The sequence below is a fragment of the Chaetodon trifascialis genome, chromosome 17 (genome assembly GCF_039877785.1).
Source record: "Chaetodon trifascialis isolate fChaTrf1 chromosome 17, fChaTrf1.hap1, whole genome shotgun sequence".
Taxonomy (NCBI): domain Eukaryota; kingdom Metazoa; phylum Chordata; class Actinopteri; order Chaetodontiformes; family Chaetodontidae; genus Chaetodon; species Chaetodon trifascialis.
Window position 1 is genome coordinate 13605603 of NC_092072.1, and position 6830 is coordinate 13612432.

Below are 6830 nucleotides of genomic sequence, written 5' to 3' on the forward strand. Positions count from 1 at the left end.
ATTTGGGAATAACTGTCCAGACGTCAACGTTGCGCTTCACTCTAATGCTGCCTCTCTGAGCGACAGAGCATCACTTCAAACAGCTCTGATGGATTCGATACGTCGCTTGAAGGTGACTACATTGATTACGAAACACGAGGGCGTGTGTGTGCACAGGAATGTAAGGCTGTAATGGTGCATCTATGCACAAGCTTACTGGCATGTGTGAGTCAGTGCATGCTTGCGTGCAGTTGTGTTTTTTTGTGCATGGTATCCCCAAGCCCTGTGCACACGTATGCGTAGGTGTGCGTTTGTCACACACGGCCTCGGCGTCAGGATGTCTCCTTTTCCTAAAGGTTAAGTTGTAAAGACAGAGATTTATGGCTTCAACCGTGAGTTAATGTTTTGGCAGAGGCCTCTGTTGTTCATGCCATCTCTCTCTCGCTCTCTCTCTTGTGTGTGTGTGTGTGTGTGTGTGTGTGTGTGTGTGTGTGTGTGTGTGTGTGTGTGTGTGTGTGTGTGTGTGTGTGTGTGTGTGTGTGTGTGTGTGTGTGTGCACAGACCTGTAAAACTTGTTGACAAGTGATAACAGACATGTTTCACATTATTTTCCAGTAACAAGGTGCAAACTATGATCATACATAGATAGATAGATAGATAGATAGATAGATAGATAGATAGATAGATAGATAGATAGATAGATAGATAGATAGATAGATAGATAGATAGATAGATAGATAGAATGACTCTGGAGGTTGGCAGTGTCTCATAATGATAGTTGAGTGATTGATGCTTCCTGATGTCTGGCTCAGGTGGAAAACAACCAGTGTGTCTCGGTGGGCACAGTGCCAGTTCAGGGTGTGGGTGGGACATTTTCTTTTAACACGCATGCTACAGTGGGATTTCTGGTATCATGTGATGTATCACTTGTTTTTGTTTTGAAAAGTAAGCCGAAGAGTAATAGTTCCAGCAGAGCGGTTTCCCACCTTTTATGGCTTGACACAAAGCCACGTCTTCTTGCAAAGCGTGTCTTATTCTCAGTGCGTTTAATGGGGAAGATGTCTGTGAGGTAAAAGTATCATACCAGAGATCTACTGCAGACTCTACTGATTTTTAGAGGCCTGAGGCAAGGTGGAAATGAGGGAGTTATTTGGCTCATCCAAATGGTACAAGACAGACATGTAGGAAAAGTTACCAACTCTCCTGGCAGACATTTTCCAAATATAGAAAACTGCATGTGTGTGTGTGTGTGTGTGTGTGTGTGTGTGTGTGTGTGTGTGTGTGTGTGTGTGTGTGTGTGTGTGTGTGTGTGTGTGTGTGTGTGTGTGTGTGTGTGTGTGTGTGTGTGTGAGGGGCGTGACAGCCTAAACTCAGGTGAAGTGTTTCTGAGGGAATTATTTCACTGCAGAGCGGAATGTTCAGCAGAGTTGTTGTCTTGGTAGCGAGCAGAGAAACAGCCAATCAGTGGCAGGATAGCGCCGCATCACAGAAGGCTGAGCATCAGCTCTGGATGAAAATGAAACCCTTGAAGACCCCCAAGGAAAAAAAAACTTTAACCCCTCTTGATCATTTCATTCACTTTCGTTCCAGCAAATCTAACAGATTTGAACACTCAGAAGATCCCATTCAGGTCAAAATCCATCCATGTCCCTGTGACAAACTCCAAGTACAATCTGAAGACATGTGTGTGTTTAGTGAGATAAGATGTCCCCTTGACCTCTTTCTGCCACTAACTTTAATGTCAAGCGGTTAAGTAATGAGTGAATTGGGGCTCTCTGCAGGGGAGGATAGTTTTAATTGGAAATGACAGTTGGCACAAATGGAGACTTCTTAACTGAAATGATCTCAGTTTGTCAGTCCTTGCTGAATTTTAATAACCTGATATGAATCACATATTTCTGCATTTGATGAATTTATACAATATCACATTTTTGCAGTAGCTTGAAGCTGCCACATTAACAGCTGTACACGATAACAACATGGCTTTTCAATATCATCAATAAGTGTCCTGTGAACTCCACCTTTACCTGTGAACATGAACTGTATGATGTCCCTTAAGCTCCATTAAACGTGAAATTATTGGGTTAATCGTCAATACTCCATCTTTGGGTTTTAAATTACTGGTTGTACTGAACAAAAAACTGAAGGCAATGCTTGACTGTTTAATTGTACAAGTGCAGTGCTTACTGATACATACATGTAATGTAGGTACAAGTTCATTTACATTTAGAAGAGACATGCTGAGCTTGAAAAATATGAAATGACCTGTAGCTTGTCATGTGATATGTTAATGTTGATTGAAGTCTTTCAGTGATGTTTCTTTCCTTTACTCTTAGTGACACTGACACTGCGACAGGACATAAAGTCTGGCTCAACAGCCTCATCAAAAAAACGATTTTCCCCTTCCTGGATACTGTACAACAATGAGCAGCATTCTGTGCAACAACACTGTCGATCCACATACTGTAAACTTGGACCTTCTCAGGAATCTGACATCGGCATCTAGGTAGGCCTGCTTTACAACATACACAGTAACATATAGGGTGCAGGTCTGCAGTGTGTTCCTGACGGTTCTCTTTTGCCTGTACGTCTGTATGTTGCAACATAAAAACACAACTGTTTCACCCCCAGACTTCTAAATTGTTGCTCAGAAGGTCATACTGTACCCTGTAATAGTTGAACAGGTAGCCGGTTGTTAAAAAACTATCATTCTCCACATTGTTACCTCCTTATTCCTGAACTTCACATGTTAGGAAGGAATGTGCTGTACATTGTGGGCCACAACCTAAAGCATTACTCCATTTCATTATGGATTTTAGAAAGTTGTGATGTAATTTTTTTTTGTATTTTCTGACCTTTTTTGGACAAACAATGAACCAATGATTAATCAGCAGATTTTATGCTCGTTCGTTACAGCCCTGCCATCCATACTTAACACTCGTTTGTTGCATTTAAGGTACAAATAGACACTAAGACTTCCTCGCACTGCAGCAACTCTTCATCATTGACATATTCAGTAAGGAGTGAATGTGAGATATTGACTAGGTAAAAGACAAAGGCTTTGAATGACATATATAGGCCATTTGCATGTTGAAATGCTACTTTTCACTTGTGTGCGTGCACAAATTTAAGGACTTCAAATACTTTCAAAGTGTTTACTTTTCCGTCTGCAGCTCTTTGTTCCAAAAGTGAGAACAAGAGCTGAACATCATTAGAATTCCTGCGACTCAGAAAAGGCCTTCAAAGCCTCAGCCTGAATGACCAGAATGTGCAGAATGTGTAAGCTGGCGACAACTTTGCGAGCTTGTGTGTGTCATGACGACAAAATGTGATCCTGGAGACACCAATTACAGCAGGAACTACCACAGGGGCTGTTGTGAATGCTTGTGTGTGTCTCTATGTCTGGCTGCTTGTGGCCAGACTTTGTCAACACAAAAGCATCACAGTTGTGCAAGATGCAGTTATGAAACTCCACAGGTGTGTAATTGAGATTAAAATGAAGGCTGAGTTGGAAATGGGTGTGGTGGGAGCGAAGGCGCCGGAAGTAGGACCACTGGCCCCCCAATTTATGCCCCTGGCCCACATTCATTTTAAGTTGCAGATCACTGTATCCCAGTTTATACCCCTGCAATCCACTTTAGGACATTAGAGACATTAGGTTGTCCACAATGTGTTTCTGACTGTTTCTACTTGAGGGGACAAATTTCAGACTAAAGACCAGTTAATTGGGGATTGTTTGTTGAGTTGGGGACTTAACAGATTATTTGCCTCTCCCCTTAGTCCACTAGTGCATATACACCAAGAGAAGGGAAAAGTCAACCTGCGGTCAGCCTCTAGAGAGGTTCAGAGGTCATGACAGAGAACTCCTGAGGACAGGAGATGAGATGCTGTAAGGCGAAACATCATTATAGGAAAGATAGGAACAGAACCTTGAACTGAGACTCAACTCTGACTTGAGCCGTGACCCCATAAATCATACATTAAGCTCAAGATTTAAATGTAGTTGAAAATATAAGATGACAGATTCTGAAACATGGCAGTAAAATGCATATTTACACTCCAGAATAAGAGGTTGTAAAAACAAATTTCCAACAAACATTTAACTGTATTTTGCAAGAATAACAAGATTCCCAGTGATGTGTTTTATAGGTCAAGACACTGAAACCTCGTCTCTTTGTTCATGAGGGGCAGTTATGCACAGCAGTTGTTGAGAAATGCTTTCGAAAAAGAAATGTGCTCTCCATTATCTCAACTGTTTCACCGTTATAATTTCACAGCGCAAATGCAGCTGAAGTCAAAGATGCAGAATAAAGCTGAATTGAAAGACTATTAAAGAGGATGGGACCCATGCTGTGCTTTCAGACAGTGTGCAAGCGTGTGTTTAAACAGTCTCTTTGAAGCTAAATGTGAAATGATTAAGTCCGCTCAGAAGTCTGTGCGCCTCTTCGCTGTGCGTTTGTGCGTGCGTGCATGCACCTCTTTGAAGGCGCTGCTCTCGCATGAGTTCAGGAAGACCTTTACAGCGGCGCTAAGTGAAGGGTGCAGCACATCATAAAGATCCAAGATAAGTGTGTAAATGTGTATGTGTGTTGTTCAGTGCAGGACTTGACATGACTTGGGGCCTGGTAGGGCTGACGCCAAGCCCTTGTTTCTGGCTGTCTGTGTATGACAGCCCAGAGGCAGTGCATGTGTGTGTGGTTAGGTGGGAAAAGAAGCGTTTCATGTTTGACGGGAACCATCAATAAAACAGCAACCATGAAATCACTTCAAAACCACCTGAACCTTAGTGTGTAGGAATGTGTGTAAGAGTGTGTGTGTGAGAGAGAGAGGGCTGAGTGAAGGAGAGCAGAGGATGTGTATTGACCTGCATTCTTTTCTCGAACCTGTTTCTTGCATCCGTCCACTTTAACCTGACCGATGACCGGTAGCATTGCATGTGCAGAGGTGGTGAGGGTGTAACATGCACAGATAACATGTTTGATTGAAGTTCGCCTGATAAAGTGAGCACATTTTCAGCCAAACGTGGGGGTGTTTTGCATTTCTTTGTGGAATAAATTAACAATTTGTTGCATGGCAATTAGCATGAAAAAGCAAGCAGCTTTTTTCCAGTCAATTTAACATCAAGCCATCTCTCAGTGCTTTCCGTAACCCCCACTCCCTTTCTGCTCCCGCAGCCCCCAAATTTTATGGCATGCTTTGTGGCGAGGTGAAGCGCAATGAGTGGGAGGGGCACTAGTTAACCAGGAACGTAGCATGAATGGTGTGCGTGTCTGTGTGTCGTATGTATCTATCTGTATGCATATGTATGCGCATGGCTGGGTGTTACTGCATGGTTTTGTGCTAAAAATGCTTCGGTTCACATAGAATGAGTCATGGTAACCCTATTCACAGTAGAAAACTAAAAGTCTAAAAGGCTCTTAACATTCAAATTGCAGCGGAAACATTTAAACCCTTTAAAATGTCTGAAAATTCTGATTATTTCAAGCATTTGAAACATTGTGCATGGTACATATTTGCAGGTGACATGTTGTATAAGATCACACTGGGAATTAGAAAGTAGAACAGACATGTATGTGACTAAAAATCCTATTACCACACACACACACATATCTATATATTATATATAATGATATATATTGAAATATATTCTGTATATTTTACTATACAGAATACATTACACTATATAAGAGTTATGTGCTGAAAGTAGCTGAATTGCCAGTTGTTGTGTAAACTGTGAAAATAGTTGTTGATGTGGTTGAAGTGGAAGTGCTGGTGGTAATTATGTGTTGTGTTCCACTTAAAACAGCTGAAGTGTCAGTTTACATGTCAGCATTGATGGCGGTTAGTATTGTCGTACTTGTGTTAGAGCCTAAATGTCACTAAAGCGGTGGCTGAAGAGTTGGGACAACAGCGAGGGATTTTTTTTGGGGGGGGGACTTTACATTATGATGACCAAGTATAAGAGTTAAACCCTGGCTGACAGATAGTGGAACTTCCCTTTAAAAAAAATCCCACCTGCACACTTAAAGCCACACACAGTGGGCTGCCGTGGCTTTTTGTCCTTGGGGTAGCGAGGGGAGAAGAGACCCCTCAAACAGGCCCTCTGGTGGGGATGGGAGAGTCCACTCAATCACTACTCACCTCAGACAGACAGATGGACTGCTGGCCAATAAGACACATAAGCACACACACACGTTCACACACATCTCGAAGATGACCTAGACCCCCCGCGCTGAGGTAGCAGTGATCAGATGCATCAAGTCCATCCATCAAGACTGAAAGTGAAAAATGACGTCTGGAAGTGCGTGATTATGCTCCTGGGCTTCTACGCATCAATCAGTGGACACACACACACACACACACACACACACACACACACACACACACACACACACACACACACACACACATTCAGCTACACGTGAAAAACAGGCAAGACGCAGAACTTGAAAAATGAACAAGAGTAAATTAATCTTCTTGTCTGAGAAGTGTGTGTGTTTGTGTGTGTGTGTGTGTGTGTGTGTGTGTGTGTGTGTGTGTGTGTGTGTGTGTGTGTGTGTGTGTGTGTGTGTGTGTGTGTGTGTGTGTGTGTGTGTCATCGTGTGTGTGTTGGTGAGGAGCAGAAAGAGGGATGAACAGTGTTATTGGTGAAGAGAAGAAAGATCACGGCCAGAGCAGGATTTAATCAAGGAGAGAGCGAGAGCAAGTTTGTGTACGTGAGAGTGAGTGTGGTGATGCTGAGGAACATCACCAACTTCAGTCTAGGACAAAAAGTCATGCAGAAGCTTTAAAAGAGATAAGAGAAACATGTGTGACGTGTGGAATCAGCAGCCTTTCTGTCCTTATGTCTT